Source organism: Rattus norvegicus, chromosome 2, assembly GCF_036323735.1.
Source record: "Rattus norvegicus strain BN/NHsdMcwi chromosome 2, GRCr8, whole genome shotgun sequence".
NCBI classification, from domain to species: domain Eukaryota; kingdom Metazoa; phylum Chordata; class Mammalia; order Rodentia; family Muridae; genus Rattus; species Rattus norvegicus.
Genome location: NC_086020.1, coordinates 53,798,946 through 53,811,745, shown reverse-complemented (window position 1 = coordinate 53,811,745; position 12,800 = coordinate 53,798,946). Strand labels below are relative to the sequence as shown.

Below are 12,800 nucleotides of genomic sequence, written 5' to 3'. Positions count from 1 at the left end.
GGACCTTCTCTCTGTCCTCACAGTCCTACTAGATTCCACAAGGACAGTATAGCAGGACCAGTGTTATCAGGCCCATGGCTCAGTGACCAGGCTGGAAGATTCCAGAGCTTGACTGTCCTGGAGCCAACCAATGTGTCCTGGTCACTAGAGTGGCTGTCCTTTGACCTGCAGATACTCAAGCAATATCTAAGCCAAACGCCTTCTCCAACCCAGCTCTAACAAAACATTTTAGAGGTCAAAGATTCAGTAGTAAAAATAGACCATATTTGTGTATTATCTATTCCAAGGGATCCAAACTGAAAAGCCTTCTACTTTTTTAAATTTATACTTAACAAAATATAAAAAAATGCAGAAACCAAACAGTTTTGGAGTGGAGACAGTGCTCAACCATGAGTTTCAAGATAATCTCCACTAAATTTACTACAAAACTATTTTTTGTCGTTTTTGTACTAGAAAGAGAAGTTCTGCAGGAATGTCTGGCATTGGTATTGTCGATGAAGTATTGAAGTACTATTCCCCAGGTCTGCTCTGTAGAGGACATTGTGGACAGTTACCATTCTCTCAGGGATCAAAGCTGAATTATCTGAGAATGTCCACCTCTTTCGAAATGTCCAGGAGATGTAAATTGAAGAAATGTTAAAATTCAAAGAGAAACATTCTGGTCAACATTTCTATTCAGGGATTACATTATTTCCTGCAAACACTTGTAGAAACAGGAAGTTCAGAGAGAAAATTCAAAGATTGTAGGCAATGATACTTAAGTGTTTTAGTCACACTGACATCTGTGTGGTTACTCTCTACCATGGCACATGACTTAGTTCACAGATTCGTTCTTTTGGGGGAAATAAAAGATCACTTAAAATTCTTGGGAATTCTGAAATGTTAAAACTGCAACTTATAGTCCAACAAAGTACACAGGATGAATCACACGGGACATTGACCATGCTTGAGCACTGGTATCCACATCCTCAGCATGGTGTAGAGAACACAGGGGGCACTGGAGGGAAAGGGTGGGCTGCAGAGTGAGAGCCACTGACTTCCCAGGCACTGTCTCACACACGTGAAATCCAGGGGAAATGTCATCCCTGACTCTCCCAGGATCTGAGCACTGTTTTCCATAGCTGCTTCTTTTTATTCTCTACAAATGTAGTAAGGCCTGTCATTCAGACCCATTGATGCCTCCCTCCCTCCCTCCCTCCCTCCACACCTTTCTCTCTCCCTTCATTTATTTGTTCCTCTCACTGTCCAGGGCTCCAAAGCAGCAGGGTCTGGGCTGGACCTCTCCAGTGCTTCTTTCTTTCCCCAGTAAGCCTGTGGCTGGGGCTACAGCTTGCATTTATTCCTATGAAGGGAGGCTGACCAGGGGGCTTCTCCTATGCACGCTGGAGTTTTTAGGCAAGCATTGCCATCCCAGGAAAGTCATTGGTTAGTCTGCAGGCCCGCTCCTCAAGGCTGGTGGGAGCTTAGGACAATGAAAAAGCCAGAGCCAAGAGGAAAACCATTCAGAGGCCAATTCTCAGCTCAGCCTCCCAGCTTCCGGTTGCTGGCTTGTTCCCTCTTGGGGAGTCTGTCCTCAGCACTAAGTCTCAAGGCGCTTCCGGATCATCAGGGCCCCTGCAGTCCATTCTCGGGAGCCAGGTTCTCCAGAGGCTGCGACTTGTCTGGCGAATCAAGTTCTAGTCAGCTGCCTGCAGGAACCGACTTAACCCGGACCATGATTTTAAATAGCGTCCCTGACTTTATTCCTCCGCACTTTCTTTTTGTGCTTAAATCCGGGCTCCTCCAGGCAAACTGAGGTGGGATTCGGCTACAGCAAAGGATCCGGTGTCAGCCTAACCCATGGAAAACCGGCTGGGTCCGGGGAGAGAGTGTGACTGACAGGCGGCCAGGACGCTGCGGTTTCGGTTTGCTTTTGCACACTCTCTCCTCTTCCAGTCATTTCTAAACTCTGACAATTCGTCCGATTTTTTGCGGATTTCGCGCAGAATGCCCTCGGCAAATGCCCGGGCACGTTTTAAGTCCGGCAATATTTCCTAAAGCATCAGACCCCTGACCCTGGAACAGTAAGTAGGTTTTAGGTTTTTGCACTGAATCCCCTCAGTAGGTCCTGCATTTCTTTCTTTGAGCACTGTCCAGGTCGCCTACACCACACACACACACACACACACACACACACACACACACACACACACACAGGGGTGGGGGAGGGGGAGGGAGAGACGAAGATGGGAGAGGGAGGGAAGGAAGGAGGGAGAGAGGGAGAGAGGGAGGGAGGGAGGGAGGGAGAGAAGGATCCTTTTTGGACAACGCTAAGCCCTTATTGCCCCGCAGGGAGTAGGTCAGCTTGGAGGCTGCTCATTGGCACACTCTGTGGTTTAGCCAAGCACCTGGATCCAGGGAAAGACTTGTTACCCCCATCCCCCTCCGCCAGCTCCTCCACTCAGGTGAGAGGGCACAGCCTAAGCAGGAGCCAATGAGGGAGTCCATAGCCAGAAACCAAAATGATTCATTCAGGAACTGCCTATTTGCTCTTCGAAGAAGATTAATGGGGTGGTCAGAGCTGGCATGCTAATGCATTTCCCTGGTTTTGTTTGGTGCTTTTGTTGGTTGGAGGTTTACTTTACTTCTCTGGGTGTGAAGCCTCCATGTATGGCTGAATACCATTTGAATGTCCAATATCCTTGGGGACCAGAGGATCAAGACACCCCAGAGATACTTAACCAGCGATCCCACTTGCAGCCCTGTTTCTAAACACTAAGTGAGATAACCAGTGAAAGAATCCTTTGCTCTGGTGAAAGACTGAATGAAGAGGGAGTGGGGATCAGATGTGTAGCAATTATTGTTCTTCAAGAGGAATGAAGTTGTGAGGTCTACAGAGAGATGCTTGTGCCCGAAGACAGCCACACCCAATGGATGACCAAGTCTCCAGATGACAGATATCCAATTTCTCTCATTACTGGGCCCTAGGCTTGCTAGATCCATAAAATCAAGTTTTCCTCTTGTCACATGAGAGGAGCTGGGGGAAATGTGTGGAGAAAAGTTGGCTAGAAAACTCAAGGTTGCTTGAGAGGTAGGAAGAGAAATAGCCAGAAAGAGAACAAATAGCTGTGTGAAATTAATAACCTGCAACCCCACATCATCTGTAACAGAAGTCGTGAATCTGTTACTGTCCATGGCTCTGATTTAACAACATAATCAAAGTCAAAGTAACTTATGAAAGAAGGGGTTAGTTTGGATTAAGGATTCCAAAGGGTTAGAGTCCAAGACAGCAGAGAGAAGGAATGGCTGAGATTGCACACATCTTGTTCCACCACCAGATGGCAGCACCACCAGAGGGGGGAGGGGAAGACAGAGAGAGAGAGAGAGAGACAGACAGACAGACAGACAGAGAGAGACAGAGAGAGACAGAGAGAGACAGAGAGAGACAGAGAGACACGGAGGGAGGGACGGAAGGAGGGAGGGAAGGAACACCTAGAGTCACATCTTCACATCTTTCCAAAATAATCATACTTCATCATCTTTGCAAAAGAATTCAACCAATTAGGAACCAAACATTCAAATATGAGCCTGTGAGGACCTCCTTCCTTTAAACCACCACAATGAATGAAAATGTATGCATGAGTGAATAAATGAGCCAATATATTTATTAAAAATGGCAAAGATTCCATGTTGATATGCTATCAATTGCAATCAGAGTGCATGCATTGGGAGGTGCAGTGGGTCCACCACCACATCTGGGTACCCAGATATTTCCTTCAGCTCTCTGAAGACTGAAACACCAGCAAGTTCCCAAGTTCCCAGGTTATCTCTGGTTCCATGCCTAGAAGAAACAGAGTCAATGTCAAGCACTAATGGTCATCCTGTTTTAAGTTCTAAAGTAGATGGGTATTTTGTTTTGTTTTGTTTTCTTGGGTTTTTGTTTTTGGTTTTGGTTTTGGTTTTGGGTTTTGGGTTTTTTTGTCCCTGAAGGCAAGAAAGGCTTCCATTGGATGAGAGAGTTGCAGGGGGATGCAGTCCACCACAGCAGGGCAGGCACAGCAGCAGGAGGAAGAGGCCAGCTGTTCTTACTGCATGAACACTTAAGAAAGACAAGAAATGTATCTCAGGCTTTCACACCTCTATGCAGTTTGAATCTCAGGGGACAGACTCCACCATCAGAGACAGAAGGCATGGCAGCATGAGACAGAAGCATGATAGTCACATTGCTCAAAGTTCTTTCTTGTGTTAGAAAGAGAAGGAGGCAGGCCATTGATTTTGCAGTCCGGTGATGTTTCTGTGAGAGGATTTCACATGAGGTTTTTGGCTGTCCACTGAACTTACCTTACTTTCTCCAGAACCAGGAGTTCTCTTCAAGATGTCCCTTCTGAACGGCCTGGTGCAACTCTGCTCTCAACCTCCTTCCTTCCTCAAAGCTTCTTTGGTCTCTGCCTGAGTGGAAGACATTGCCATGAGAATTCAAATTCTCCAGGTGAGGTCATCAATGTCCCTGAAAATCTGTTACTGCACAGGTGGTCTGCACTCTCACCTGCTGACTCTCTCATATCTCTCTATCCCTGAGTGAATTCAGAGGACCTTTCTTCCTAAGATATGGTAGCAGGAACAATATAGATCTTGGGGATATCCCAATTCTACAGGAAACTACCCAGCTTTGATTTGCTTTAAGATATCTTCTGCACAGCACATGTGGGAGACAGGAGATATAATAATGACCCCTGAATAAATCAACAAATTGAAAACTAAAAATTTAAGAGAATAAATTAAATAAAACAATTAAAATCCCTGGTCAGTTTTGTCTTTGGGAAAACTTGTAAATAATACTTGGTGACCCATGAAACAAGTTTCACAAAACCTCGAAATATCGTAAGCAAAACATACAGAAGTAAACCATCTCTTAAGAGAAGTAATGTAGGAGAATGTGAGATATCTGGATTCTTTATAAAAAGTTACCTTTCTTTATAAAAACTCTTTGTTATGACAGATCGTTACATGATGTTTTAAATGTCATTTCCTAAAAGTCATTGCCCTTACACAATATACCTAGAGTGTATGAAAGTCTTCTCATTAGAGGTAATACCTTCCTAAATGTATGCTATACTATTTCTTTCTTTTTTTTTAAGATTTATTTATTTATTGTATATAAGTACACTGTAGCTGTCTTCAGACACACCAGAAGAGGGCATCAGATCTCTTTACAGATGGTTGTGAGCCACCATGTGGTTGCTGGGATTTGAACTCAGGACCTCTGGAAGAGCAGTCGGGGCTCTTAACCACTGAGCCATCTCTCCAGCCCGCTCTACTATTTCTTAATTCAAGGATATTCTATATTTTAAAGAGACCCATTGGTTTTTATTGTATATGTGTGAGTGTTTTTCCTGCATGCATGTGGGTTCATAATGTGTGTGCATGGTGCCCACAGAGCCCACAAGAGTGCATCAGACACTCTGAAATGTGGTGAGTATCCATGTGTGTGATTTGCAAAAGTGATTAGTACTTTAACTGATTTAGTACTGAGCCTGTCTATCCCCTGCAAGAGTACTGTAACTTGACTTATTTCTTTAATTACTGCATACTGCTCTGTTGCATGCATGTGTGTCTGTGAAGCAAATGTGTGCTGGTACCTGCAGATCCCTAAGCAGACTTTCTGACCCCTGGACCTAGTACAACACACAGATAATTTATATGAGTGTTTTAATCAAGGCTATAAAATACAGGATAGGAAAATAGGTGTTTATCAAATATCTATATATTAAACTGTATTTTTATTGTCCTAATGTCAAAAGACACAATTCCCAAACATGGTAACATTCAGAGTCTAGAAAATGCTCAGTTCGTAATTTTAGAATCATTTGAAAGACTAACTTGGAGACTTCTTGGGGCTGGCTGTATGCAAAAAAACACAATGCTACTCTCTGCTTCTTCCAGATATATGCTGTCGATAATATCTCTAAAAGAACAAAACAAATCAGAATTTAGAATAAAAACATAAATCAGTCTTATGAGTTTGACCTTAGTACAGGGAGTTTCAAGATGCCCTGGGCTACATAGGGAGATCTTAAATAAAACAGAAGGAAGGAAGGCAGGGAGGGAGGAAGGAAGGAAGAATAAAGCAAAAAAGAAGAAAAGAAAAAGAGATGCATCTCTCTCTCTCTCCCCCCCTCTCTCTCTCCTCTCTCCCTCTCTCTCTCTCTCTCTCTCTCTCTCTCTCTCTCGCTCCCTCTGTGTGTGTGTGTGTGTGTGTGTGTGTAAAAATGTTTTTGGAGAAGATGGAATGAAAATACTTTTAGACGAAAGACAAATGTTTACAGTGGAAATTTCATCCTAAAATATGGGATTTTTCCTAAAGAGAAATAAAGAAAAGGACAGCATAGAGCTTTTTATGTGTACAGAACTTAGCACTTAAAAGCAGGCTTTGGGAGGTTACAAAGAACATACCAGGGAAGAAGATAGAGTTTTGTATCCAGAGACTTCTTTACAGGCTCTAGTGCACTCCAGGATCCCTGATCTGGTCCAGCCCAGTTTAGCATCTACAAGTGTGGTCTCAGGAAGGCTCTGTTGTTCAGGTGCACAGCTCCTTTCTGAAGAGAAGCTGGTTCCTGCTCTGGGAGGCAGGATCTTGCCTCAAGACATTTGCTTTACCCTGTTGATGGTGTCTCCTGGGACACTATCGATGCTGATCTAGGAGACAATCAGGGTGTGAAGAAAACTCATGTTCTTTGGTCTTTAGTGGGCTAATGTGCGAAGTTAAACTGGTAATCCAAGGGGAACCAGTTTAACAATTGAATCAAGAATATAAATTCCCTCTGCAATCCCTTTACCTTCATGATCGAAATGAGAAGTTGATCCTTCTCAGAAAGGCTGAATTTTTCATAAAATCAGCCTTTGAAGTTGAATGTCTCTTCTGTAAATAAATGTCGAATCTGTAAAAACCAATCAGCAATGTTCATGAAAAGTCAATCTATTCAATGGAGTCTGAAATATCTAAGGTCTCACCACTCTATTCTGACTCAGTTTGCTTTGCCCAGACAGTTCTCAGCCCTCTACCCCACCCTCCAACGTCCACACATTTGAGATTTTTCATCATTTGAATAAAATATCGATCTTTTTAATGTAGAGTCAATCCTTCAAGTAATAAAATCCAAGCTTTAAACAAAAATCTAATCTGTTCAATAAAAAGTGAGTTTTTGAATAAAGAGTCAGTCATTGATGAAATAAAACCAAAGAAAACAAAAGACAGAAAAAACCCTACTTCTATATTAAAGTGTTTCCTTCTAATGGAAATTCCCCTTTTGCTATACCACTGCAGTCTCAGCCCCGTGAACATGGAGACTGAACAAGGAGACACCAATAGCCATGCAGACCTGGAAGTGGGGGAGCCCATGAAGCCTCAGCCTTAGCAAAACAAATCAAAACAAGCAAACAAACACCGCAGTCAACCAAACAACAACAAAACAGGCAAGACAGGATGTCCCCCATACCTGGGCTGTGGTGGTGCATGCCTTCAATCCCAGCACTAAGGAGGCAGACACATACTTTCCCTCCCTCCCTCCTTTCCCCCTTTCTAACTCCCTCCTTTCCCCCTCCCCTGCTTTCCCCCTCTTACCCAGTCTCTATTGGTCTCCCCCAACCTCCATACAGGCTTACTTTATGTCTCCCTAGCTATCCTAGAACTCACTTACTAGACCTGGCTGGCCTAGAACCCAAAACTCAGCTGTGTCTGCCTCTGGAGTGCCGGGATTAAAGGCGGGCACCACCACTGCCAGGTGCAAGCTGATCTCTTGATTTGAGACCAGCCTGGGTTACAGAGTGAATTCCAGGACAGCCAGGACTGCACACAGAAACCATGTCTTGAAAATCATAAGCAATACCAACACCAACCACAAAACACAAACCAACCTATCAATCAACTACCACCACCACCACCACCACCACCACCACCACCACCACCACCACAACCACCACCACCACCACCAACACCAACCAAAATCAAGTAATCTGATCAAGAGAAACAGTCTTCCCAGGTAAGAGCTCCCAAACTGCTTACCCAATACCAGGGCTCAGCCTTACTTGGGACAGTGTACAGACTGATCAAGTTGTCCGTCTATGTTAGGAATATACACAGGAACACCCATGTACACACACATACACAAAATAAAATAATTAACATATACCACGAACATGGAAGAGAGGCTGTTGCCACTGGGGTACATAGACGGGGATGGAGGGGGAGAGTAAAGCAGGAAAATAAGTTAATCATATTTTAATTTCAAAAGTAACAAAATTAAAAAAAAATACACTTTCCGAGCCAAGCTTGGTGGTGCACATGTTTAATCCCTGCAGCCCCCCAGGCAGCAAGAGAATCTCTTTAGTGCAAGGGCAGCCTGGTTACATAGGATCTTCCAGGACAGCCAGGGATAAGTAGAGATATCCTATCTCAAAACATAAATACCCAGGGGCCAGAGAGATGGCTCAGTAGTTAAGGGCACCCACTGCTCTCCCAGAGATCCTGAGTTCAAACTGGGCAACCACATGGTGGCTCACAGCCATCTGTAATGCGATCTGATGCCCTCTTCTGGTGTGTCTGAAGACTGCTATAGTGGACTTATATATAATAAATGAATAAAACTTTAAAAATAAATAATGAATCAAAACACATTCTTTAACATTCAGACTTGATTTTCTAACCAAGATGGGCTATGGAATGAAGTATCCCTAATTTCTAAGAACCTCACATTCTACTTCTCAAATCCTTAATGGATTCTGAATCTAAATGTGTTTAAGAACATAAATGTTGCATGCACTCTGAACATGCTTCTACTGTTCCACATATGGCTTCCCCTTCTTTCAGTCAAATAGAACTAGTTTAACCACTAGTTTAATCCAATGTTTGCTAAATTTTGAACAGTAGAAGGAGGCAAAACCATACAAGATGTCAGAAGTTATAATTACAAAACATATTTCCTATTGTAAAGGAGCTTCAAAACCATGTTTAAATGGAAACTCTCATTTTTATGTGAAATTTGTACTGAGGTATGGGACTGACTCAAAGAGGAAAAGACGTAAAGATACAGTCAAAAGTTAAACTCTGTGATAAAGAAATTTCTACAGTTTAAAACCCAAACCTGGGATGAGTCTTCCAACACTTACAGGAGCAGGGCTGGTGGGAGGTTCAGTGTCTACACCAGGAGAATTACTTAGTTTCTCCTGCTGTGGTTCAGGCTCCTGAATTAGAATCTGGGTTTGGCAGAGACTGGACTGATTCTGCTGTGATTTAAATTCACTCTTCTTTGCAGCTTCCATCCATTCTGAAGACTGAAGCCCAATCCCTTTTCCCAAACTACAGCAAGTGCCCTGCTGGGTGTAGAGCCTCCAGGCCCAGATGAGCAGGGACCTTCCTCCATAACACGGCCCAAGGGCCAATCAGGCAAAGGAATACAAGGTTTTTGCTGCCTAGATTGCTGGTGGTTTAACAGTCCCCTTTCCGTATCCCCTGCTATGGATGGCTTCAATCTGGAATTGGAGTTCATCCTAGGTGGAGATCCAAAGCTCCCAAGGTCACAGAGCAGTGGGAGGTGAGCAGCAGGGCCAGGCTAGCAACATCTGGATGGGACAGATTTCTCTCTGCAAATAGCCACCAGGTCCTCTTGGGCCCAGCACGTGCATTTTGCTGAATGTAAGAAGCAGTTTTCAGGTGCCAGGGTCATCCAGGTGGAATACAGCCAGGAGAGCAGTGTGTCTTCAATTTTGATGTGTATTTTCAGCACAGCTCTGGTCTGAGCTGTCTTTAGAGAAACTCCAGATACCAGGAAACCCAAGTGTAGCCAGGACAGGCTTCAGGTGGGCTTTGGGGGTGGGGGATACCCCGGGTGCTCTGAAGGCAACTCTGGGCCTTCTTCAAAGGCCACAGGGCAGTGGCTGAACTTTCTAGCTGTTCCTGCTTCTGTTCAGGTCTGGTCTGCCTTAGGTTTCTTTTTCTCAGCTGCTGACAGGGTCCCTGTTTCCTCTTCTGAGCCTATTTGCTTTCTGGTTTTTAGCAATGGTGCAACTTAAATGGTTTTCCCCTGTGTGTGTTTTTATAGGGGTGAGTAGGAGGCTGGTAAGCCAGGATTTGCATAAAGCTGGCTTGAGGACTCTTCAAAGACAAACTCAGCAGGCTACAGAAGGCCTTGCCCTACCACACTGAGGTGCTAAGCAGGCACAGCTGTACTAAACTTGTAATACAGAAGAAAGATTTATTTATTTAGTGTGTGTGTGTGTGTGTGTGTGTGTGTGAGACAGAGACAGACAGACAGACAGACAGACAGACAGACAGACAAAGGAGAGAGACACAGAGAGACACAGAGAGAGACACCTAGAGAGAGAGAGAAAGAGAGAGACTGAGGGGAGAGAGAGACACACACACACAGAGAGAGAGAGAGAGAGAGAGAGAGAGAGAGAGAGAGAGAGAGATATTGATCTGTCGTCATGTACAACAGAAGAGGGACTCTAATCCCATTACAGATGGTTGTGAGCCACCATGTGATTTCTGGGAATTGAACTCAGGACCTCTAGAAGAGCAGCCAGAGCTTGTAAATGCTGAGCCATCTCTTCAGTCCCCTGGAAATAGTCTTAAATATTGCAATTCATGTGGAATCACGAATGACCCTTGAGAGACAAACTGCTCCCATGTGTAAAACAAGACAGGCAGTGTCACCACACTTGATGTCTGGAGTCTCATTGAGCCATAGAAGTAGAAAGGGCACTGAGTGCACTGACGACCACAGAGTTGGATGGATGCATCAGACCTGAGTTTCCATGAACAAATTCATGCTAAAGCAGCACTGGATTTTTTTTCCACTCCAAGACAGGGTATGTTTTGTGTAGCATGGCAGGGATTGTGGGGTTTCATCAGTGTCTGCCTCTGTAAACTGAGCCACTGGTATCTTGCTTCCAGGCGGAAGGCAGGCACCGAGCAGGAAATTGTGCTACTAATAGGAAACTGTGCCACCGATGGCAAGTGGGAAGTCATGAAACCGAGATGGGCAAATGCTCACAGAATGGAAGAAACTCCTCCATAGCTTTTCTTCTGGCAGAAGATTTGGTATCTGAATGCACAAAGAACTCAGATTGTTTTTAAATCATTTTAAAGAAACTCTTTTATCTTTATTTTATATTTCTATATTTATTATTTCTGATTTTTATGTGCATTGGTGTTCTGACAGAAAGCATGTCTGTGTGTGGGTGTAATAGGTCCTTGAATAGAGTTATGTGCCATTGTGAGCTTCTGTGGGTGCTAGGAATTGAACCTGGGTCTTCTGGAAGAGCTGCTTGTGTTCTTAACTGGGACTGAGCCATCTCTCCAGGCTCCAGGATTCAGAGTATTAAAGAAGAGAACACCTGTTGGGATACACTACATGAAACTGTCTCTGTCCTTCCTCACCTGCCTAAGGGATTTTCTTATTTGCTTTAATTAGTTGGATGGTGGGAGGTGGGAGGAAGAGAGGACTCTGGGAAGAAGAAAGAGAAGCAGGAAGGCCTTTTTCCAGGAGACAGGGGAGGAGATGGATGTGATCCCAGGCCTGGAAGGGATTGCTAGGCACATACTGGATGGGGCCAGATTGGCAGGTGAACTGGGCTGAGCTACTTGAATAGTTGCCCAGCTGAGGCCTAAGGCTTTGAAATATCAGAAGGTCTCTGGTTTTTCTGGGGAAAGCTGGTAAAGGAATAATTACCACTGGACTAATTTCCAGCATTAGGTAGTATCAACAGAATATTAATAATCTTTCATTTATATTACCCTTTTATGTTGCCTCTCTTCCCTTTGTGTTCTCATAAGAATTGGGCATATCCTATTCTGTCAAATCTTTCTCTGATTCATCACTTTGCCTGCCACTCAATTAAACATCACTTTCAAACATGGCTGCTTCCTTCTGCAAACTAACTTAACCTTCATTGTGTGATTAAAAAACTCTGCGTAGTTATTACTCTAATGAAATGACTTTTAATATACTCTAGGTATACTCATTAAAGAAAAAGGATTTTTCTATCCCTTTCACTTTACTTTTTAAATTGTCAATATTTAAATATTTGACAACTTAAAAAGTAAATAATGTTGAAAACTTCATCTTACCATTTCTTTAAAGGAAGAGTTTTATAAACAAATGGTACTTTCTGTAAATTATCCAAATACCGCTCATCCTCCCAATTTACTTCTCTTGAGAGACTCTGTATATCTTTGTTGGTGTACAGGAATCACCACACAAACCACGCAAACACTAATTCAGACAGATAGGGATAGTTTTCTGAATGCACACCCAAGATTGATCAATCATTGTCGCAGGACACACACACGAGCTGGTTGTGATGCTGGTTTGTTCTTAGGGCAGACTTTTTATAGGAAAACCAGGTGCAGAAGGCAAGGGGCGGGGATTGTTACATTTTTGCCTAAGTAGACAAAGTATTACCAGCTGACCTTGAAGCTGATTGGTACCAAGTGATATTAACGGAGGAAGCGGTCAGGGGTTTTCCAGAGCATTGGGATAGCAGAGCATGAGTAATAAACCATATCACTGTGACCGTTTAGGAGAATTTTCAGAATCAGCTATGATTAATCACTTCTGAGAAACGGAATCTGAGAGCCTGAAACTTAACTCCACCTTATGATTAAAATGGAGACTGAATACAAAATGGCTACAGTTGGGTTAAATGGCTACAGTTAGTGAGGAGGGGGCCTCAACACTCTGAATGCCTTAATCCCTTGTGTGATTTTGTGAGTCATTTTATGTACCCACAATACAATTTTATAAGTTTTCATAAAGTCAAGG

General features: G+C 43.5%; 1 long non-coding RNA gene across 1 annotated transcript; it reads right to left on the bottom strand.

Annotated features, from left to right (window-relative positions):
• Positions 1–3,623: 3,623 nt before the first annotated feature.
• On the bottom strand, positions 3,624–10,029 carry LOC102547847 (uncharacterized). The gene is made up of 6 exons (XR_005500702.2): positions 9,145–10,029; positions 6,816–6,917; positions 6,433–6,675; positions 5,860–5,944; positions 4,321–4,428; positions 3,624–3,820 (listed from the first exon to the last, which is right to left on the bottom strand). It is a non-coding gene; the product is annotated as an uncharacterized LOC102547847 (long non-coding RNA).
• Positions 10,030–12,800: the final 2,771 nt, after the last annotated feature.